The sequence below is a fragment of the Armigeres subalbatus genome, chromosome 2, assembly GCF_024139115.2.
Source record: "Armigeres subalbatus isolate Guangzhou_Male chromosome 2, GZ_Asu_2, whole genome shotgun sequence".
Classification (NCBI taxonomy): domain Eukaryota; kingdom Metazoa; phylum Arthropoda; class Insecta; order Diptera; family Culicidae; genus Armigeres; species Armigeres subalbatus.
Window position 1 is genome coordinate 464347962 of NC_085140.1, and position 23373 is coordinate 464371334.

The 23373-nt window shown below is 48.8% G+C and overlaps 1 protein-coding gene across 1 annotated transcript in view; it reads left to right on the forward strand.

Moving 5' to 3' along the window:
• Window positions 1–7178: 7178 nt before the first annotated feature.
• Window positions 7179–23373, forward strand: part of LOC134213901 (uncharacterized) — a 41198-nt gene continuing 25003 nt past the window's right edge. The window contains exon 1 of the mRNA XM_062693373.1: window positions 7179–7229. The gene's annotated coding sequence lies outside the window, so the exon portion shown is untranslated. The remainder of the gene's footprint in view (window positions 7230–23373) is intronic.

The following is a 23373-nucleotide window of genomic DNA, read 5'->3' on the forward strand; positions in this document are numbered from 1 at the left end:
ACTTCAAAAGAAACGTTTTCGTTCAGGCGATGCACAGTGTTGTAAATTTGTAATATAACGAAATTGTCATTTATGTGTTGAGCACTTTATTCATCTGAAAATATTTAAATTTGATGCGAAGTTTGAAAATTACAACCCACAAGACAAAATCTGTTGACCTATCGTAGAACAAATAGATTATTTGCACTGTAAACGGAAAATATCGTTATAACTACCCTAGTAACATTTTGGTTTTATACTGGTTTTATAACACTCTTGTAGAGTAAATTATGGTCTTCAAGAGCGTTATAAAACTAAAAATGTTACTTGGGTATTGCTCTTCTTAATGCGGGAGATAATTTTTAGAATGAAAAATACACATTTGTTAATCAACTGTTCAATACTATTTAACAATGAAACCAACGATATGAAACTGCATCTGATTCAGATCCATATGATATATGAGTTTCGAAGTTATTTTCACTAGACAACGATTTAAAACAATAAAAATTGCTCTATCGAAATTGTTGTTCAAATATGTCCCATTTGCCCCATGTATGTTAAACTAAGGGCAAGTGAAAATTTTAAATTTTGGTTTTAATTAAAACTTATAAATCGTTTTGATGTCACACAATTATTTAATTGCTCAAACTATTTACCTTCCACATCAATGATAAATTTAGAAACAGCTATTCTGTTGGAAATCCATTGAATTAAATAAAAGTAATAGCTTTTCCTGGTAGTTTAAAGTCATGACCAAGCAATAGCATTAGCGTGGTGCCTCAAATGGTTTTGATTCCAAATATTTTGTGTCGGCCGTATTCGTTGATAGTCCTGCTTCATCTATCTAGAAGATTGTTCCATTAAAAACGTTTATCGATTGATCAGCGCATAGTACCCACTTACCCCAATTTTCACTTGCCCGGGTACCTTACTAATCGACCCGGCAGACGTTGTACTGCATAGTAGGTGAAAATGCGCATTGTGCACTACCACTGCAATTTCCTTACAGATCTGTATTTTAGATTTTCACGATTAACTCAACTTTACTAATCATTTTTGCATGAGGAAAATCATAAACCGTCGGAAACTATAACGAACGAGCTGCTAAAAGAATGAAGAAAATCCATCCGACCGTTTTCGAGTTATGCGGACCATTTCATTTTATTATAGAGAAATGATTTGAGCATTGTGACAGGGAAAGTTGAAAAATTGTCCAAATACAACGTTTTCATGATTTCTGAAGCATGCTATCAAGCTCGAACTAAATCGGTCTAGAGTGCGACGCTGCAATTGACGAAATGGTTGGCAGATCGAAAATAATACCTTAGCGAGGTCGGACAGGTTTGCCTAGTTAATCATAAAGTTGAATTAATCATTGTTAGTAGCAGTAGCCATAGAGCAAGTAAATACAGTGCGTGTTTTAGTTGTCGGAAAGTTGTAAAATATCTATCTTGTGTTCGTTGGCCCATGCGCATGTATTGCGCTTTGCTCCGGTCGAAATAAGCGTGATCTTAAATAGTTTCAGTAGCAACCGAGCAATAAGTACATTGCGATCCGTTTTGGGATCAGCTGTGTTTACTCTATGATTTGATGAGGTTTGACGAGGAAAGTTGAATGATGTGGCATGATTTCTGAAGCTCGAACTGAAATCAATCCAGAGTGCGACACTGCAATTAATGCAATTAACGAAATGATTGACAGATCGAAAATAATACCTGAGCGAGTATGGACAGGTTTGCCTAGTTAATACATAAGTTGAATTAATCTTTAGTTAGTAGTAGCCATCGAGCAAGTAAGAGTGCGTGTTTTAGTCGTCGGAAAGTAGTAAAATAGAATATCTATCTTGTGTTCGATGACTCATGCGTATGTATTGCGCTTTGCTCCAGTCGAAAAAAAGCGCGGTCGTCAATAGTTGCAGTAGCCATCGAGGCAAGTAATGCATTGTTTTAGTCGTCGCGATGATGGTAAATTATCTTTGCTCCGCATCGCCCTCCGAAGTGAATCAGATAATCCTTTAGATCCTTCCCAAAACAATCGTGAAGATGTAGAGGTCTCTAGTAGCAACGAGGTCGTCTAACAATCCTACCCTTCCTAAATGACCGTAAGGACGGCCGGCGCTATTATTGTCTTTAAATATTTGAGCTCCCGAAGATGAACATTGAGAATGGGTGTGAAATTGTGTTTTCTGTACAATTTCGCAAGTTTAGTCAATCACGAGATAGCAACTACGAATTGTGCGGTCATAATGCTCATGCTCAAAAGTTGAATTAATCATTAGTTAGTAATTCAATCGTATTCATAGATTAAAATTGTGTAACCTGCATCTGTGCCAGGAAATCACCCATTACGCAGTACAGCACTCAGCGTACAGCACATGCACCCAAGAAGCCCACGGTCTAACAAACGACAACAGATGATAAGCCGCCTGGTTGGCCATCATTCTCAAAATCAACACCAACCCAGGCATCTGTCAACTTTTAAGAATGTCAGTCAATAATTTCATTCATGCGCACATTGTCGCGTGCGGTTTTCAGCCCTGCGGTGACGACGACCAACTCGGTCGCGATCAGCACATCGAAGCGTACCGCGAGTGACGACGAGGAAAAAAAGACACGCCAAATCTGTTGCCAGCCATTCGAGACATGATCTCGAACAAGTACCTCCTGGCACTTTTCGGTTGCTCTAGAGGGGTGAAGTATCCAACAAGGCCTCATTCGATTTCGTGGTGCAGTATATAATGAGGAAGGAATGGGAGTACTACACCCACGACTTCCCCGGTACTAAACTACTAAAAATAGTGCTCCGCGGTCTCGACGATATGGAGGAGCAGGAGCTCGTTGAGGAGTTGAAACGTTGCGGACTGCAACCAGTAGCGGTTCACAAAAACGCGTGGCACGATAAAAACCGCAGGTACCGTGACCAACTGTACCTCGTCCATCTCGAGCATATCGCGACGTCACGCAGTGAATGAACTTTTTAGTTGGCCACGGTATCCGAATTCCAGGGGAGGAGGTTTGGCCATCGCGCTGAGAAGCAACATCAATTGTCGTCTGCTACCAAGTCTCCAGCTCAAGTTCATCGAGGCCGTTGGGATAGAAGTTACTACTTCCGTCGGCGTCATGACCCTCATCGTGGCATACTGCCCAACGCAAGCCAAGGAGACTGATGGGACATCGGCCGCCCTCCGCAGTGACATCGTCAAACTAACGCGGCGCCAAGGGCAATCGGAGCAATCGAAACGGCATGAATGGAGTAGCGATCTAGAAGAAGGCCATACACCATCTTGAACCCGGACTCACCCACCCGTTTGAGCAGACCTGGATACATTCGACGCCCAATCTGTTCATCACGAACATGGATAACCAAATATCGCAGCCGGTTGTCTATCAGGAACTGAGGTCCGATCACTATCCGGATGGCCGAAATCTCTCTTCGATCAACCAAACCAACTCTCAGAAGAAACTCATCATCAGTGAACTGGCAGCGGTTCCAGCAGGTGAGTCGACAACACCATCGATTACGAGGTGCGTCCGGAGACGCCAGAAATATCGACGCCAGATGTGCGCCATCGAAGGGCAATCTCGATGGCCAGAGAGCAGCCTGTCTCAACGGCTGTTTTTTTTTTTTTTATTTCTTTATTATAGAGGTTTGCAGCCCTGGGCTGGCTCACCTCTTATCGAAAAAATGAATATAATTACATGGCATTTTACAAAGTTATTTGTTGTTTTTTGGTTTTTTCCCGAAGGCCCAGAGGGGTGCCTTGGCAAGCTTTTTCTCAAGAAGAAATTAGCGGTCCATAGGGGTACCGCAACAAAATTTGATATTCTAGTTTTTAAAGGAAAATTTGTTATTCTAGGTTTTGATGCAGGAGCTTTCTGGTTCCAGTGGGTGGTGCGTTTTCCGGGTGTGGTGTCCTATTTCGTTGCTTGGTCGATTTGGCTGGGGGTTTGGATTGTGTTCCGTTGTGTAGAGAGTGGTCCGGGTACTTTGCTGAGGTCATCGTAGGTTTTCGGTCAATGGGTGGTGTGTTTTCGGATAGGTTGTCCTGTTTCGTTGTGTCGATTTTTGGGGGTTTGCTGTTTCTGAGTGTATAGAGTGGTTCGGGTACTTTGTGGGTCATTGTAGATTTTGGTGTTTTTGATCTTGTTGTAGAGATTGCAGTCTTTCAGGAAGTTCATCATTAGTTGTTCACTTCCTGTCGTTTTGTAGGGCGGTTGCAGCGTTACTGTTATATGTTATACGGGGTTCGTGGTATAGAGGGCAGTGGTTCAGAATGTGGCTAATTGTTTTTGCATTTGCATACCGTGCAGCGTTGTGAAAATCAGGGCCAAGATTGTGCGTTATGTTCGTGTGTCTTTCATTCTGGAGAGGATCACCTGTTCCCGTCGGTTCGGTAGTCCTCGCCAGGAAGGGTTGATCGCTTTATCATTCTGCACGGATTGCGCTGATTCTGCCATTCCCTGCCCACGCTGCTGCTATTCTCGATTTGACCCATAGTTTGGCGTGCGCGTGCGCAGCGGATCAGGTGCGGAGCTCTTCGCCCCATGTTGGCGAGGATGTCACATCTTATTGCCTTTGTTCGCGTGCCGGTACCCATACATCATGAGGTTGGGGTCGAGTGATTGTTGGATGGCTTGTATGAATGGGTGTTGGTTGTTGTCGGAGGTTAGTGCCGATGGTACGCTCGCAGATCGGTGACTATGAGGGTGGGCTTGACGATGGGTATGGATGCAGCGCGGAAAATCGCTGCGGCCTCTGCCGAGAAAACCGAACTGATGTCCGGCAGACGATGGTACTCTGATATGCCTTCGGTTGTACTCCTAGACCGACTTTCCTAGCCTTGGAACGGTGTGTACCGGATGGAAGAATTTTGGTAGCTTCGTGGATCCTCTGCGCAAATAGGCCCTGGGCTTTGTTGATTGAGCCCTTACGCAATAGTGAGCCTTTAGGAAGAGGTCGATTCTGGGTTTGGCAGCATTCAGCTTCTGGGTCCGGAGACGGTGACGGCCAGCGATTTTCGGATTGGGGATTGGCATAGTTGTTGAGACACTTCATTGGCGCGGTCGATGATGCTACATTGGGAATCGGAAACTTTGGTTTTTCAGCAAAACTTACCGCCGTAGAGCATATATGGTCCTTGAGGCGGAAAGGCAACGCCGGCTTCGCGCAGGCTGGATCCGCTGGTGTTGAGGTAGCAAGAACCACCTGATGGACTGGTTGTAGATCGTGCCAGGGATTTAACAACTTCTGGGAGATTTCTGGATACTCAGCTCGATGCCGTTAAGCGGGGGTTATTACCGTCGGCGACGAGAGTCGGTGCCGTCACTTCTCGTTCTTCTTCTTGAGATGAGCTTCACCATGTTGATGCGGCTTTGCAGGCGTTGCGGGTGGTTTCGCAGTGTTTTTGAAATTTAGTCGACGGTCCACAGTGACGCCGAGGAGCTTGACTACAGTTCCGTTTGGGATGGGACTACCGTCGAGGCGTGATGGGTTCGCTGGGTGGCGTGGTTGCTGTCGCACGTGGACTCGGTGCATTTTTCTCCTTTTTTTTTTAAATTTCTTTATTATAGTGATTTTCAAGGAAATATAGAGTTCATCCTTAAGATAAAGAAAAGCCAGAAGGCTTTTCATTCGAGCCCAACCTGGGGTCTCGCCTAAATTTGGTTTTGATTACATAGTATTTAAAAGCTTAGTACTAATGTTTCTTTGATGTGTATCTGACGTAAGACGAACGATAAGTCGTACAATTTTACTGGGTAATGGATTACGCTATTGTCCGCAGGTGCTATTTGGAAGACATATTAAGAGAAACTATCATATAAGGAATTCTGGTTTATCGTGTGACATGCAGTCCTGATGTCCAGCTGTCAAAGTGCGCGCGATCAAGGTAGTTTTCCTTTTGTGTGATGAGATCCATAAAAGATTGTATTTTAATTTGCGTTTTAGCCAAAGTTTAAGTGGATTCCGAGAAGTGAGGCTTCCTGAAGAGAGATGTAGCAGTAGCCGTTCAACCGGTAAGAAAGCTGGATGGTGCTTTTGGAAGACCTTTTTTGTGAAGGAAATTCCTCGTGCCAGGAGGGGTTATGTTTCTTTGCATTGGGTATTATAGCTCCATAGTTATTTTCGGTTTGATTTGGACTATTTCAAAAGTTCTATGACGATTGGTGTGGGCGGAGAACGATTGAAGGGAAAATAAAGTAAGCAGTGTGTTTAGTGTGGTGGTTTGACAGATTTGTGAGTGTAACTGTCGGCGGACAACGGCCGGGCAGCACGATAATGTGCTTTATTGTTCCAACTGGGGGTGGTCATGCGATATTCTGTAGGATCTTGTTGATGACGTGGTTGTGGTTGATTAGAGCAATGCTGTTCTTGAAGATGGTGGTGGTTGTGCCTTGAAGAAGTAGTGGAGCCGATGGTGTGATGTATTGAGTTGGTTTTGGTGATGACCAGTTTTCCAGATGCTTTAATTGACGTTCAGGAACTGAGGGTTTAGGCGGTAATCCACGGCGGTGGGGAGCGGTATGGTTGCTTGGTCGAGATGTGAGTTGTTCGTTGAACTTTGGAGTCGTGTATTGAGGGATTTCTAATTTCGGTCTGGCTGGTCTGGATGTTTCAGGGTGGTCTGGCGGATGTTTTGGATTGGGTGGCTTGTTGATGTTGGTTGGTCCTAGGTTATTTCATTTGGTTGTGTTGTTTAGGTTGCTATTATCAAGACAGGTTTATTTCCCATTTGCGTCAGTTTTAATCGTTTTTTTTCCTTTGTTTACAGGTAATCTTTCTTGGTGGTGGACTATCTAACCGGTCCGTGGTAACTGGAGCCGATCCTAATTTTCGGAGCTGAGGAAAACTGTGGAAAAGGACGGGGGTGCATGAAATGCCACAACAACTGGATGTACAGTGGTGGTCAACTCTGTCGTCCTGTCTTGCTTCTGGGTTGGACCATCGTTGGCGTAGGCCAACAATGTCAAGTTCCCCTCGGCGATGCGGCGCTGACGATGAAAAATCCGCAGATCACTTGGGTGCCATCGACCAACCGGGGGCCTTTCATCAATTATATTGGTTTGGCATTGACATTGGCAGCAGGATAATCAAAAGCTCCCGTTCGGTTCCATCCCGAATGGGAAAGGTAGGTTGAGTTCCGTGGGTCTAATTTGAAGGTGGATCTTTCATCGCTTGTTTCTTTTTAGTCAAGTGCTTGAAGATGGAGGTTCCTTCTCGTATTGGTCAGAGGACGGATGTAATCATCGGTGAGCTTAGCTTTTATCTGGTTTCAATAAGTTTTAGTTTAGGGCGATTGACCATTATTCTTTATCGAGCATGCGCTGATTCGAGGTGTTTATTCGCTATCCAAGTTGAGTCCGTTTTCGTGTGGGGAGGCAGTCGCTCGGATGTCCAACAGGGACCCATGCCGATTCCATCCTGCTTTCGGTTGGGGCCGTGTCGGCATTCCGAGCCGTCGTCATCCCCATCGCTCATTAAGTTGATTGTCAAAGCCCTTGGTTTTTTGGAAGAAGGTCCAGTTGTTGCGTTTTGGTTCCGATTATCAGGAATTGTTGTTTTAGGGAGACATCAAGTGCCGAGGTCGCTTCCCCGATTCTGGTTTGGCAGGACTTCCAGTTCGGGGCGCCCGACTACTCGTATGTTCCCATGCCCGATTGTTTTATTCCGAGAATAGGGAATCCATGTTGAGACATTTGCTGATTAACTAAATTTTGGTTGATGAACTGCTTATTCTTGATTGCCACGATTAACCAATTGATGGGGAGAGTTTGGACTGGGTGGCAGAAACCCCATTCCGGTTTTAGCGTCCGGTTGGGGGCGCCCCAGCCGTTCAGTGTCGCTCAGTTGCCCTTCCAGTGCTGTGGTGAAGCAAGGTCGCTGTCGATATTCCTCCAATATTTTGCTTTTGTGATGTCAAAGCGTAACCCAGTTTTCCGCCAGATGTCCGAAAATCTGGATTTGTGGTCTGACTCTTACGGGGCTCAATAGCATGAGCACCTGGTGGTTCCTGCTGTTCTTGATCCAAAGAGTGTAATCCTAAACTTTAGGTCAAGTAGTTCATGCCATAGTAGTGCAATCTTCATCAGTGACAGACGGTAACCAATTGGGTATTACCGAGTAGAGTATAGTTCTAAAGGATTCAGGCTAACAGTTTCCACCAGATGTCAAAATTATCTGGATTTGTGGGCAGTGTTTGGCATGAAATTTGTTTCTTATCTAGGTGGATCCTGACCTACAACGTTGCACAGGTCCCCCTAAACAAGTTTGTCTATTGATTTTTTGGTTGGTTTGTTGTTACTGGAACAAGATATGGTACAAATTCCGACTGTAGTGGAGTACAAAGACTTCAGGCCTAGCCTGTCTGCGGTGTGTCAGAGTTGCACTCTGCCGATTCCTACTGACTTTCGTTGCGCCGCTCCAACTAACACTGTAGCCGGAGATTATCTTCCATTTGACGTCAGTTCGTGAACACATTCGTTATATGCGGACGCGTTTGTTATCGCTGTGCGATTTTATCTCTTTACTTGTTAGTGTTTCGTTTTGTGCTTTTCCTTGTGATCACGGGGTTACCGCTGTGCGTGTGATTTGTGAAGCTAGGCACACCTTCCGTAACAGTTAAGCCAATTTTATTGACTTTTCGGCTACAGGCGGTTCTTCCCACGGAGAATTTGAACCAGATCAGGCCCTCCCGTGCGGTGGGGAGTCATAATTTCAGTCGTGAAGTGCGCATTCTTGAACATTGGATAGTGCGTTTATCCGGAAGTTGCCCTTTAAGGGCAGAAAAAGGTCGTCAAGTGCGGCTGTTTCGGCAAGTCCTTTCCTCAGTACCATCGGATCGGAAAGTTTTGACTTGCCGAAATTAAAGTGCTAATTAGGTGCACTCCAGGGAAGCACTTTGACCGTAAGTGAACTGGATCGCCATTTTGTTGGGACGATATTTTGCCAGTGAAGAGGCAAATACAGTGCTGGGTACTGCTGCCCTACGGGGAAGAGGTAGGAGCACGTGTTGGGTGTAGTGTTTTGCGGTGGGTTGAAGACCCCGCGGAAGATTGTTACCAGGATCCGTCCCTGGGCAGTGAGCGAACCAGGAACCCCTCCCTTCCACTAAGTCTTCCCCTCTGACCCCCCTCCCTTCCCCCCAATTTTTGTGGGACACTTTTTACCCCCTGACCCCCTTTTGTGGGACATTACCCCCCCATTTTTTGTGGGACACTTTTTTTTTCGGGACATTCCCACCTCTCCGCAGTTTTTCCCCAAACCCTTACCCCCCCCTAAACCTATTACCCTCCCCCAAAAGTGGTTCCTAAGATCCGGAGCTACCACCAGTGTCGGCTGAGTTTGTAGCTCACAGTCTTCAGGTTAGGAGACTTTGAAATCAGGTGCTTTTCCGTTTTCCTGGTTTCATCGGATCAACGTGGTTCAAACTCCAAGAGTTTTTTTTTTTTTTTTTCCTCTTTAAAGTGTTTTTAATTTTAAAATTAGTTCAAGATTGCTGAAAGGGAACGAGGAGTTCCTTTGCGGGAACCTTGGGTCCCGCCGATGGCATATACAGAGCTATGTTGAGAGGAGGGCCAGTGAGACCGCCCTGCCAACTCAAGGGCATCGCCAGTTGGTGTTTTGATTTTCTAAATTAATTCTAACACTTTAAAAGATAAACGAAAAATACAGTGAAAATACAAGAAACACATTAAAAACAATTAGGAATTAAATGGGAAACACTACATAAAACAAGTTAAAAACGGTGTTCCGATGTGCCTGGTCTTAGGTGTAGCCAGATCTGTGAGAGTTGGTGTTTGCTCTGCATTCCTACGGGTCCTGTGTCCAGGGTTTCTGCTAAGGATCCTGTTGAAGTTTAGCACCTCAAGATGTCCTGCGGTTTTGTATGCGCTGTTCTCGGTGGTGGCTTTGCTTCCGAGGACTGAAGTGATGGTGAGGCCCTAATCCATGACCTCCTCGTCTACAATTTTACACAGAAAACCTTTTAATTTTTCGACCTTTCTACGTTTAAGGTTCAGAACGCCACCTAGTGGTTGCGGCGATATTCGGAATCCGAAAAATTCGGAGGGCCTGAAACAATGCTCGATGATTTTTATCAAGATCCTTCGGTGAAGGAAGAGAAAATTCGATTGCGGATTGGCATATGGTTTGACGAGGTATGGCTGTGGAGGTGGTAGGTCGATGCCCCTCAGCCGAGTCGGAGTGGTGCTCGCTGGTGGGACTTACATTTAGGAAATGCCCGTTCGCCTGATGTGGAGGGCCTCATTCCGACGCCTGACGCTATAGCGCATCGGGTCCTAAACTTCAAAAAGTTGGGCGTCCTTCAGGAAGCAGAAGATGGCCGCCATGGCAGCTTCATCATCCGCCAGTGCGTCCCTGATACTCCCGGTATGCCGTATAGACTTCGGGGGCTCATATTTGGACACTGACAGATGAGTGCTCCACGCTATTTTCGGTGTCGCAGAGATCACACGGACCGGAAAGGGCCCCACCTCAAATGTGGGAGACCTGTGTGACCGGTCCGAGCCTCAGAATAACCTGCTGCTCTTTCTGGTTGCTGGGTCTTTCCAGGAGATGGTGTTTCCCTTGATTTTTCTGAGAAAGAGCCCGTGTTGTCGTTCCATATCGAGCCCAGTCCTGGCCGACGACGCTCTTGGTCCATTTCTTGACGTCGGCCAGTGGGACGGAACGGTATATTGTGACCTCGTGACCGATGCTCGCCAGGCGTCGGCCTCATGTATTCCCTAATGCCACAATGTCGGGATCCAGGCAAGGTGGTGCCGGGAATCATTCCAGCTAGTGTTCCCTGGATCCAGGGATGCTTGGGGTTTCGCTTTGAAGGGCAGAAACCACGCTCGCAAGTCCGTAAGGACACAATCGTTTCCGCTGGGTAAGTAGCCGCAATGAAGACGGCGACAGCTTCAGCGGAAAAATGTTCATGCCGTGGCGACTTTCCGACATGGTTAGGTTGGGTCCATGGACTCCGAAGCCACTCCTCGGCTAGATACGGAACCGTCGGTGTAGCGGATCTCACAGTTCCGGAAGCGTGTTGAGATCAGTTAAAGACCGTCGGTTCCTCGGTGTTATCGCCCCTTAAACCGGAAGCGATGGTGCGTCGATGTTTACTGGAGGCGACAGCCAGCCCTTCGCTCCGTGCCAGTGGACCCGCGCCACTGGGAGGCTAGTACGGCTACACTTCTCAGGATCCGGTCAGCCTCAACGAGGAGAGGATCCTGACTTCGCCACGTGGCGGCCGCGAAGGAAGCGGCTTTACGGCAAATGCCATCTGAATACGTGGCGAAAGGATCCGGCATCAACACATGCAGCTTCCGCGGGGTGGATGGGAGTAACCGGAGCTGTCCGGACGTAGTTGTTAAAAACGGGTGAGGTGCTGATAAGATTCCGGTAGCAAGGGCAGGTGAGCTCTGGCCCAGAGCAGGCGGCTGTCAATGATGGCTTGCCCGACGTTAAGCCTCTGCTCCTGTTGTTGGTGCGGTCTTTTGGAGAGGGTTTTGATGAGGTTAACGCGGGTTTGAGGCTTCCTTTACCGCTCGGAAGTGCGGTAAAGGAGAGTTTCGGTCGATGTCAACTCAAGTACGGACGATCTTCCGGTTGGGATGGCCTCCGTGCGATTTAATGGAAGGCCCATAGCTGGTGCCGCCCTGCACAGTGTCCCCGGACATTTCCTGGCGTTGAGTACAAAACCGAGGAAGAAGCCCACCGAAGAATGGTGGTAACCGCTTGGGACCTGATCCTGGTTCTTCCGGGTGTACTTCCAACAACAACCAACAGGATGTCGTCTGCGTATACAAATACGTAGACATTTGCAGAGCAGGAAGTTGAAGACCCTGTCCATAGCGATGAGGAATAACGTAACCGCTAGGACCGACCCTTGGGGGACGCCGGTTTCTTCGGATACTCGTTGGATAGTGCCGCCGATGAGCACCTGGAAGGTTCGTCGAGTGAGGAAGTTTTGATGAATGCGCATGTTGCCAGTGATGCCACTGATCTGAACTTTCTAAGGACCAAAGGTTCAGGTCCGGTTAGCTTTGGCGATGTCAAGTGATACTAGGTCAACATGCTTGCCTTCCTCGTACGCCTCTTGGAGCACACCTGCCCAGGTTGGCAAAATAGGTGCTCGTGCCATATCCTGGGCGAAAGCGTGTTGACGATGGCCTAACCTTCCGTCCGCTGTTTTTTTCCCTAAGCCGCCGATTGACCATCCTTTCGACAGTTTTGGACGCGCACGAGGTCAGGGAAATTGGCCTAAATTTGGAAGCGTCGCGGCTGTTAACACTACTCTTCGGATGGGATGACGAGCTTTTCCTCCTCTCAGGAAAAGTGCGGTTTTCAAATGTTGTTGACGAGGTTCAGAAAGAGGGCCTTCGCGGCCGGAGAGAGTCGTTTGAGCATGGGATACCCCAACTCATCCGGCCGGATGAGTTCCCGCACTTGGCGAGCGCGTGGCCAACTCTCCTGCTGAGAGGGTGGTTCAGCAGGCGCCGGGGGTCCCGGGAATGAGATGTGTTGAGGTGAAGATTATGGGAGTGATTTTTCTCTGAAGTCCTGGGTACTGGAAACAGCTGGGGAAGCAAAATAGTCGCCGAGAGCATTCGACTTAGCAGGTCAGAGATTGTGCAGTTGCCCTGATCGAGGTGGATTGGAGCCCCTCGATTTCCCATAATCGCGTTAACCCGCTCCAAAGTTCGGCGGAGGTCTGGGACGGGTTGATGCTATCGATGAAATCCTCCCATTGCTTGGATTCTTCCCTGATAATGATCTTACCTGTCGGTGTTTCTCCCATCTAGGGGCGTCAGGCCTGGGGAAGGTGGTTGGGACTTGCTTCTCAAAGCCCGAAGGGCTTTCGCCTACCTTAACTGCACGCCGAGTTTCCTCGGACCACCATCTAAGGGCGCGACGCCGGGACGCCGCAGACCGTGGGATGGCATGCTGTGCTGCGACAAGGACCATGCTGGTGAAGTCGGAAATGGACGATGGAGGTTGGTCGCGCGGGCCGTTGACGTGGCGCTCGTACTCCTCCAGTCCGCTTCATCGTATTTCCAACGGTGCTAACTTCCACAGGAGGGATGCGTGAGTGGAATCTGGATCGGTAGTGGTTACTACCATATGGTCGGTGCTGGCTTAGGAGAAACGCGACAGAACGGACCTACTTACCGCGGATACGTCGATGGCAGTTGCGGGTGCCCGTTGAAAATGTAAGGCCCGTCATTGATGACGAGGTCCTTCTTGGAAGATCGCTAGGACGGAGCCGCGGGTCGACCCTGACCCTCCCACATGGGTGGTGGGCGTTCATGTCCCCGAGGAGGAGTAGGGGAGGTGTAGCATTTTCGATCAAATTTCTTCCTTACTTGACGGCGGGGAAGGCGCCGCAGGATGTAAAATTGATGATCGTGATAGGCAAGCTCCATGTAGCCGAACCGACAGCCGGCAGGTTTTTTTTTTTTTAAATCTTTTAACGTGATTTTTTATAAAGTTCTCACGATGATTTGGAGAAACCGGAATGGGTTCTCTTCGAGCCCAACCTGGGTCTCGCCTTTGCTGATTCGCTTTCTAATGCCTAATCGTTAAAACATTTGTTTTATATTTGATTGATTTAAACTAACATTGGACATACTGAAGTCTGACGAGATTTGCTGGGATATGGGTTTCGCTTTGCCACTAGGTGGCGATTTGACAAACATTGGTTACCAATTTAAGGTAAAAACAAGAACGGATGAGTAAGTCTGATTTATCGTGTGATTTTCCTTGACAGCTGTCGTTCGTCTGAGTTTTTCGCTAAAATGTGCGGTGCGAGCGCGAGTTCTCTTTAAAGTGCCTAATTAGGTCCTTTACGCGTTAAATAAATCGAAACGGTGATCCAGCGGGAAAAACTTGAACGGGAAGTTGGAAGGCAGGCTGTGTGATAGGTGAGATTTAGGAGGTGAAATGGTTTTAATTTGGAGTAGAACCTCGTGCCATATTGAGGTTACCTCCCTCGCAGTTGTGGTGCTAGTGACTTCGGTATTCCATCGTTTTGCTGGACTAATTCTGAGGCCTGTTGATGGTTTTATGTGCAGGAGAGGGGTGTGGTTGTCTGTTGGCTTACGGGTTTTGGGGTGTAAGTTCCGCGAGAGCGGCCGGGGTTGTAACAAGATATTTGTATTTATTCTTAAATTACTTGGGGACGGTCACTTTATATGTGGTTGGATGGCTAGTGATTTGTTTGAAGGTTATCGTCGATCGTGAAGGATGATCTGGCTGTAGTCGGGTTGACGATTGTTGACTTAATTTGGTGATGGTGTGTTTTGTTTCCATAACTTCATGGAGTGATCTAACGTTTGGCTTTCTAACTGTTTCAGGTACGCTTTGGTTGAAGGAAAACGGCTGGTGTTTAGGAATCTTCCGCTACCTGAGGACATCGGATATAACCGAGCGCGGCGGTTACTGGCATGAGTTCTTTCCCGGGATGAGGTTGCGGTCCGTGTCCACTTCCTGCTGCCTATTCGTCGCTGGTGGAGACTTAAACAGATTCGTTGCAGCGGCTTGAGGGGTTGAGTCTCGCCGATAAGAATCATCTGTGTTTGGTAGAACGTGCTCCGTAACCAGCACAGCTATCCCAAAGGATTGTCGATGTCGGTTGGTGTTCCAGAGTCGATTCCGCCGATCCTGTATGGAGGCTGGACCCTGTGCAGAGTACCGATGCTAAGTTCCTCCGGCGATGCGACAGCAGACGATGAAAATTCGCTGGTCGCCTGGGTGTCGTCGCATCGGTCCACCGGGGCCTTTCATCAACCCGTTGGTTTGGGCATTGGGCACCGGCAGCCGGCGGGATCGAGGAAAGATGACTGTTCGTTCCATCCCCGAACGGATGAAAATGGTGAGTTGGTTCCAATGGGGTCGGTTGGAAATATCGATTTCATCTCGTTTCTTCCATTTTAGTGCTGCCGGATGTATGTGAAGGATGTCGCTGATTCAAGTCGGTGCTGGTCCCTTGTGCGGGTCAGAATCAGGTCGTGGATTGATTGTTGGTGAGTTTTAGGTAATGATTATTTTCATTGCTTTTGAATTTGCAGGAATTCGCTTCAGGTTTTAAGGATATTAATGGAGAGCCAGGGCGGAACCCATGCTGGTCCCCGTAGCTTCCAGTTGGGGGCGACCCGGGAATCCAATTTTCCATAATTAGGTGTTTATCCTAGTTTGCTGGTTCGTATGGGGAAGCCAATGCACCAGGGAAAAACCGCCGGGAGGGATCCCCATGCTGGTCCCAAAAAGCTTCCAGTTGGGGGCGACCCGGTGCTCCCAGATCACTGGCCTCCCCACTCACTCATGTTGAGATCTTCTGTCGTTTGGTTGTAGAGATTGTGCTTGGCGTTTGAGTTGTTGCTTTTCAATGATGAGGACAGGAGTATCACCCCTGGTAGGCTGTGAGGGTACTCCATTGCTGATTTGATGAGTACTGCTTGTCCGATCCGGATGTCAGATGAGGAAATACCTGGTCAACCTTAGTCGACGTTGTCTTCGTGAGCTCCGCGTGCTTTTGTTATCGTTGTTTTAGAGGCGAGGCGTATCGCTCCAGGGCCGCAGGGACACCCATTCCGATCCCTTGCTGCTTTCGGTTGGGGCCACGGCGTCTCGGGGCCGTCCCCCCCAGCCGGCAGGTCCTCATCGATATCGAGGACATCGAAGGATGTCCGCACCCCGATAGCTGGAGTGCCTAAATTGTTCCCAACCTTGCTGGTCCGGTACTTGCCTCGAGCGTTCGGTCCATGAGGGCGTCGGAAACTCGGTTCACCTCTTGGAAGCGATGGTCCATGGGAGCTGTGGTGCACCAGCAGCTCGAGTTCAAGGTTGTTCCAGTACCCGTTGATGTTCCATTGCAGGCAGTCCTTAATTCAGCGGAGGCTGGGGTTGGAAGAGGACGATAAAGAAGGGGAGTGTCTTTACCGTACCTGGAATCTGGACGGCCGGGCCGATGGAAGAGGATGATCCACTGGCTGGCCCAGCTCGATGCGTCAAGGGGTGACGACGAGGGAAGCTGGAACCACTGGACGATACTTGTGCGGCGGGGAGTCGGCTCCTGTACCGCTGAAGTGGGAGAGGAGCCACGGAGGTGGGACTTATCACGGGTTGGAGTGCGAGGGAGCCCAGGACGCTGAAACTGTTGGGACTTATGGCCGGGTGAGAGTCCCAGGTTGCCGAACGCCCTTGGAAAGAGGAGAGGTTTGCAGTGACTTGAAGATGTTTGCTTTGCGCTTGCGGCTTGCATCCCACGTCGTCCGTCGGGAGTAAAAGCGTCCGAGAACGCCAACAGGAAAACTCTTGCCCTCGAGTCCACCGGAGAACAACGGTACGCCGCTTGCTATGCTTGCAGGGGATGATGCGTCCTCTTCCGTCTATCCAATGGTGCCGGAGGTTGTTCCCAGTTCCGGTGTGGGGCAGCGTCCGCACTGACCCCACCAAGGATCTGGACAGGCTCTTCTTTATTTCTTGTCCTCTGGATCCGAGGTCGGTCCGGTCGTTCCGGTTGGGTCTTGACGTCGTCTACCGGCCCCCGACGATCCAGGGCTCCACATTGAGTTCTTCGTCCTCGGCCTTTACCAGGCGCCGGGGTCTTCAAAGGTTCCGGTTGGGGTATAGCGTGGGTCCAATGGTGCCTCGGCTACCTGGGTCCGACGTCGGCTCTGGTGTTGGTGGTTTTCGAGATTTGTGGCACGTTGGGGCTGTAACATTGGAGTTGAAGGTTCCAATTTTGCGGGATCCGCTGTTCTTGGCGTTAAGCCGTTGGGTTTTGGGATACTCTTGGGCTCGTGGTTGGATCTGGCGACGTGCTGGCATATTCCTCTTCCGGCGATCCTGGGGCCGGAAGTTTGAGGAGTACCGCGCTAGTGACGCGTGTGGTGTCGAGTGTGCGATCGTTCTGCTGTTGCCGATCGTTTCGTGTAACGTCACCTGAGTTCACTCTCTCTCTTGATGGGGAGGGGTGAGAGGAAAACAGGGTCAGGGGAGATCCAGAAGTATCTTGGGAGTCACTTTGGATAGGGTCTGAGGGTGGTTCGACTTCGGTAAAGGAGCTGTTAAGGGCAGGGCTGGGCCTTCCGGTTTCTCGACGGACGTGAGTGTGTCGTCCATCAGTCGATTTCATCAATTCCGATTGGCGGGAGTTGCTGCTGTCTGAAGGAGCTGGCTGTTTATAATTTTGTCCAGTTTATCTTGGAGCTCGCATTCCTTCGAGGCTTTCCTCCATCATGGCTTCCAGTTTTCGAGTTCTCTCGTCCTTTTCGGCGAGGGCGGCAAGTAGTGTAGCCATAGTCGGTTGAATTTCCCTTTGCTGGAGCTCTCTTCGGCACCGCCGCGCAGAGTTCCTCCTAGAGTTTGACCTGCATTGCGACTTCAGCGTACGTTGGCTCTCCACTCTTTTCCAGTTGCAGGATGCGTCGCGCTTCGGGTAGGTACAGTCCCGGTCGACCTTTATCCGCTGGACATCGTTCTCAATCTATACGCTGGGCAGGCTCTGCTTTTGCGGGGTGCTGGCCACTGCTACACTTGGAGCAAAGGGCGACAGGTCGCACCTTTGTCCTCTGCGATCGGTGGAAACCGAGCAGTTCCACGTGGCTTTGAGGCTTACATCTATCTTTGTGTACGCAAATCCCAACAGTTGAAGACTGCAGGAGACGGATAGTAGGGTCAGTGGGGCACCTCAAGAAACCGAAAAGATGTGTTCGTCTTGAGGTCCCGCTAAGCGTGACGAGGAGAGGAGTGTTCTCTCTTTGCTGGCCAGCATTCCTTGTGATCCGGTGGATCTGGATCACATTTTGATCTTTCAGTTCTTCCAGTAACTCTTCCTCAGGTAGGTCAATCACGTCTCGACAGTAAACTATACATTTTACGGTGTTATGGACCGGGTGGGGATTACCTTGACAGGGGTTCCGTTGTTTAATTTTGCCATGGTCAGCAACTTCTCAAAGTGCCCAGGATTTCTCACTTTGAGGGCGTATGAACCGCCTTCAGGGAAAGCGGAGTCGATATTCGCTCCCAGGAATTGATGAACGGACTTTTTGATTAAGAACAGGGGCAGTAACGATGCTCCGTTCACTCCTTCAAGCCAAAGCACCAGCACTTGCCCCTCCCTCTCGTTGCGCGGATCCATGTATGTCGGAAGCGTCCGACCGGTGAACTTCCATCTATCTTTTTTTTTTAATTTCTTTATTATAGTGATTTTTTCGATGGAATTAGAAGTTCATCACTTAGATAATAGAGGAAAAAGCCGTAAGGGCTATTTTCCCGAGCCCAACCGTGGGGTCTCGCCTTATTTCTAAATTACAGGTTAAAACGTTTTTCGAATTTTTCTTACGTTCTACTTGGAGGATCAAATTGTTACTTAGTTTACAGTACGTGGGTGGTTTACAACATTGTTTGGTTGCCAGATTCTGTTGAGAAGGCATTGCCTGTGTTTGAATTTTGGTTGGATTGTCTACTAAAAAGTCTAACTGTTTTTCTGTTTACTACCAAATGGCTCAAAAAGGATAGTGCTGTGGAGCTTTTATTTACCGTGCCAGTGTGTAATTCTCCTATTTCTCACTAGGTGGCTGAAGTTGGGTTTTTGGTTACCAAGAAATAGGTAAAAAATACTTTTGGGAATTTTTGTTTTCCGTGTGGATTTGGCTCCTCAAGAATGACAGGTGAGTCAATTTTTCTTGAGGATAATCCGTCGCGTGGTGTTTTGCTGCAGGTCCGGAAAATTTGTGATTTGGTGCTTTAATTATCGGATGGTACTTAGTTTTAAGGTGATGGCTAGGTGAGTTACTAGACTGCGGGAAAAAGCTGTTGCTGATTATGCCACTAAGCCAAAAAATACTGTCCGTTTGAATAGAAGATCAATGATAGTTTGAGGTTATGTTTGCTGACGGGTAAAAATGTGTTTTTCTTTTCAGGGTGCGATTTTTCGGAAGCTGATTCTGGGAGTAATTTAGACTATGGTCTGATGAGATACAGGTGAGTAGCTTGGGGTTTAAAAGAAGTCTTAACCAGCGGACGACGGCTGATTGATTTTACTGTTTGTTTACTGTTGTCTTAATTATCTATTTCAGCGTTGGGGCGGTGCAAAAGGAAGGAAGCGTTTTCCTCTGCGATGTGTCGGGCGATGTTTGAAGGTGGGAAGATTCTCCTGTTGGAATACGGTCGAAAGCCGCGGTGCCGTCCTTGGGACACGGTCCGTGTCGGAATCACGTCTGTGTACAGCCGCCAAGACTCGATGGAAAGAGCCACCAGGAGGCTAACGATCTAGCTGTCTGGTGACGGATGGTATCCGGTATCCGGGACACGGTCCGTGTCGGAATCACGTCTGCGTGCAGCCGCCGAGACTCGATGGAGAGAGCCACCAGGAGGCTGACGATCTTGCTGTCTAGTGACGGATGGTATCCGGTTTCCGGTGGGTGCTGTCTGGTGACGGATGGTATCCGGTTTCCGGTGGGTGCTGGAGCGGGAGTTTTCCCTTGGAGCCTGGGAGCGTTCTTGGATCCCTGTTGCCCGATGGAGCTTTGTTGTTGGTGTTGTTTTGTCGCGGTTGTGTTCCCCCGGAAGGGGGGGTTGGACCATAGCCGCTTAGTCGGTGGCATTTGAGTTCCCTCTGGCGGCGCACATCACACGATGCAAAATCCCGGTGGTGCCCTTTGGGTATTGTTGCGCCGGCCGACCAGGGGGGCCTTTCACCGGCTCGTCCGGTTTGGGCATCAAATGTCGGCAACCCAGTAACAGAGCCGTGAGGTAAGTTTACTGCTAATCATTTAGTCTTTTTGTATCTTTTTAGATCAAAAAATTTTTCGGTTTAATCGGTGGAGTAACGCAGATGGTGTTGACTTTGGATGGTAGAGGGATTCCGTTTTAGCCTCCCAGTAGCCGAGGCTGTATTCGATGAGACTGTGAGTTTCCGTTTTTCTAGTCATCCTCAGATTTTTCCTTGTTTCGATTAATCGAAATATCCGGTGCTTGTTGGGTATAGTGCCCCAAGTTTTCCAACCGGTTTTTATGACTATCCCAGAGAGATTTGATGGACCCGTTGACGTAATTTCGGTATTTTGCTGTTGGTTGAGGAAGAAGGTCCCGACTCAGAGAAGGCCGGGAGGGATCCCCATTCCGGTTTTGCCGACTTCCGGTTGGGGGCGTCCCGGCATCCCGTAGCCGCATGACCATCCTGTTTTGTTGTTATGTCGCTATGTCGATATGGTGTTGATTTGATGAAGTTCCTTATCCGTGGAAGGGAATGGAGTGATGGGCCGATGAAGCCAGGAGGGATCCCCAGTAACGCAGATGGTGTTGACTTTGGATGGTAGAGGGATTCCGTTTTAGCCTCCCAGTAGCCGAGGCTGTATTCGATGAGACTGTGAGTTTCCGTTTTTCTAGTCATCCTCAGATTTTTCCTTGTTTCGATTAATCGAAATATCCGGTGCTTGTTGGGTATAGTGCCCCAAGTTTTCCAACCGGTTTTTATGACTATCCCAGAGAGATTTGATGGACCCGTTGACGTAATTTCGGTATTTTGCTGTTGGTTGAGGAAGAAGGTCCCGACTCAGAGAAGGCCGGGAGGGATCCCCATTCCGGTTTTGCCGACTTCCGGTTGGGCTCCGGCATCCTGAGCCGCGACCATCCTGTTTTGTTGTTATGTCGCTATGTCGATATGGTGTTGATTTGATGAAGTTCCTTATCCGTGGAAGGGAATGGAGTGATGGGCCGATGAAGCCAGGAGGGATCCCCATTCTGGTTCCGACAGCTTCCAGTTGGGGGCGTCCCGGCATCCCCGGACCACCCTCCAGTCTCCCTATGTGTTTCGTTTAGTTGGTTGAAGCCGTTTGGTGATATTGACTAACCAGCAACTTTGCCAGTTACTTCCTATTTGGTTCGGCCATGTTACAGTTGAGTGATTGTTTGATAATTGTCCAGTTTTCCACCAGCGCTGATTGCTGGGTTTGTGGATCTTAACTAGGCTAACTTTCTTAGCGTAGTGCCGGTCGATGTCTTTGGAAGAGTTTTAGGAAAATAAGCATTATTCGTAGACGATATGTTGGATAATGTGGTGATGAAAATGAATTTTAGAGACATCCAGGCGGATGTCCCATGCTGGTACAGGTAGCTTCCGGTTTAAAACAGAAAGTTGATGCAGTGTCGATCTTGGTGAAGTCCCTTGTCAGTAGAGAAGGATAGAATGACGGCCCGGGAAAGCCAGGGGGGATCCCCATTCTGGTCCCGTCAGCTTCCAGTTGGGGGCGCCCCGACGTCCCCAGGCCATCCCTCCCCCCTTCTACAAGTTTGGTCTAGTTGGTTGAAGACATTTGATAAGGATTAACTGACCGACAACGTTGCCAGTTATCTCCTCTTTTGTTCGTAGCAGTACTGCCGAATGGCTGTTCGGTGGTTGTCCAGTTTTCCACCAGCGCCAGTAGCTGGATTTGTGGACTTTCCTAAGCCAGTGTTTCCTAATGTGATACCAGTTGGTGTTTCATTGCAATAGTTTAATCTTCCCGAACGCAAAGTTCGATCGTGATCAGCGGCTAGATAGTCCTCCTAGAAACTAGGGGTGCTTCTGTGAGGAACTACGATGATAAACCCTTTTTCCTTTCGGTAGGATTGTCGAGATGTTGTATATAGCGTAAGCTTTTGGATGACAACCGGGCGGAGATCCCATGCTGGTCCCAATAGCTTCCAGTTGGGGTCGACCCAGAGTCTCCAAAAGGCTGTCTTCTATGCTTCTAAGGGGATGGGGTGCGTAGCGCCGGTAAGTGACGGTAGGAGTCCCCATTCCGATTTCGACAGCTTTCGGTAGGGGTCGTCCCGCCACCCCCGGGGTTGCCACCATCCCATGTGTTTAAGTAACGGTATAGATTTTAGATTTTGCTGATTGGTGTTTCGCCTTTGTAGATGTGCGCAAGAGGAGCTGTTTTTAACTTGACGATAGTTCAGTTTTATTGGTAGGTTGATCTGGTCTGTGGTGTAGTCAGAGGGGTGCACTCATGCCGATTCCTACTAACTTTCGGTTGAGGCCGCTCCACTAACACTGTAGCCGGAGATTGTCTTCCATTTGACGTTGGTGATGAGGGCGCTCGAGAGCGGGATTTTGAAGAAGGCGTCAAGTGCAGGTCGATCCCAGGAAGCAGGATTTCCGGTTCGGGCGCCCGGCTGCTCACGCGTGCCGTCGAGCGAAAGAGCTGAGAAAAGCCCAGTTGTCCAGGCGCCAGGTTGCTGGATTTGTGGCTAAGATCGTCAACGCTTAATGCACCGTTTAAGATTTTGGAATCTCATCGATTTATGTTGCCATCATCATCGATTTATAATTCTCATCGATTTATGCCTGGAGATCGAAACCGCTGCTTCTGGGTGTGTTGGCTTGATCCTGGTTCGATTGGATTTGGTTGCAGGAAAAGGTTGGCGTAATCCGACGAGCGAAGAAACTACCGTGGAAATTCGGCAAATAATTTCCCAGTTGTCCACCAGGTTTAGTTCTGGATTTGCGGGAATTACGTCAGTGTGGTTGAGGTCGATAATGTCGGCAGTAGGCCAAGTAGGTGATTGTTGAAGAAGGCGTCAAGTGCCGGAGTCGATCCCAGGAAGCAGGATTTCCGGTTCGGGGGCGCCCCGACTGCTCACGCGTTGCCGTCGAGCGAAAGGAGCTGCTTAGAGAAAAGCCCAGTTGTCCACCAGCGCCAGGTTGCTGGATTTGTGGGCTAAGATCGTCAACGCTTAATGCACCGTTTAAGATTTTTGGAATCTCATCGATTTATGTTGCCATCATCATCGATTTATGATTCTCATCGATTTATGTTGCATGGAGATCGAAACCGCTGCTTCTTGGGTGTGTTTTCAGGCTTGATCCTGGTTCGATTGGATTTGGTTGCAGGAAAAGGTTGGCAGTAATCCGACGAGCGAAGAGAACTAGCCGTGGAAATTCGGCAAATAATTTCCCAGTTGTCCACCAGGTTTAGATTCTGGATTTGCGGGAATTACGTCAGTGTGGTTGAGGTCGATAATGTCGGCAGTAGGCCAACCGAAACTAGTTTCCACCGTGTGTTTTGCTGTACTGGAGGATTCCTTTGAGTGCTGGAGAGGACGTTTCGCTCCTGGAAGCCGGGAGGATCCCCATTCCGTCAAAGAGCTTCCGGTTGGGGGACCACGACGTCCAGGGGCCGTCGTCGTCCCAAGCAAATCGGAGATTCAAATGTCGCTGTGTTTGGTGCCGGATGCTGCATCGGTGAAGGCGTCACATGGGACCTTAGCGTGACTAATTAACCGTTGGATTATCGCATAAGCCAACCGTCCGTGGTGTCGGAAGAAAGCCGACCAGAACTGAGTTTCGAATATCTCGCTGGATTAAGTTGGTCCTTGTGGCGCTGCAGGAGGGGACGC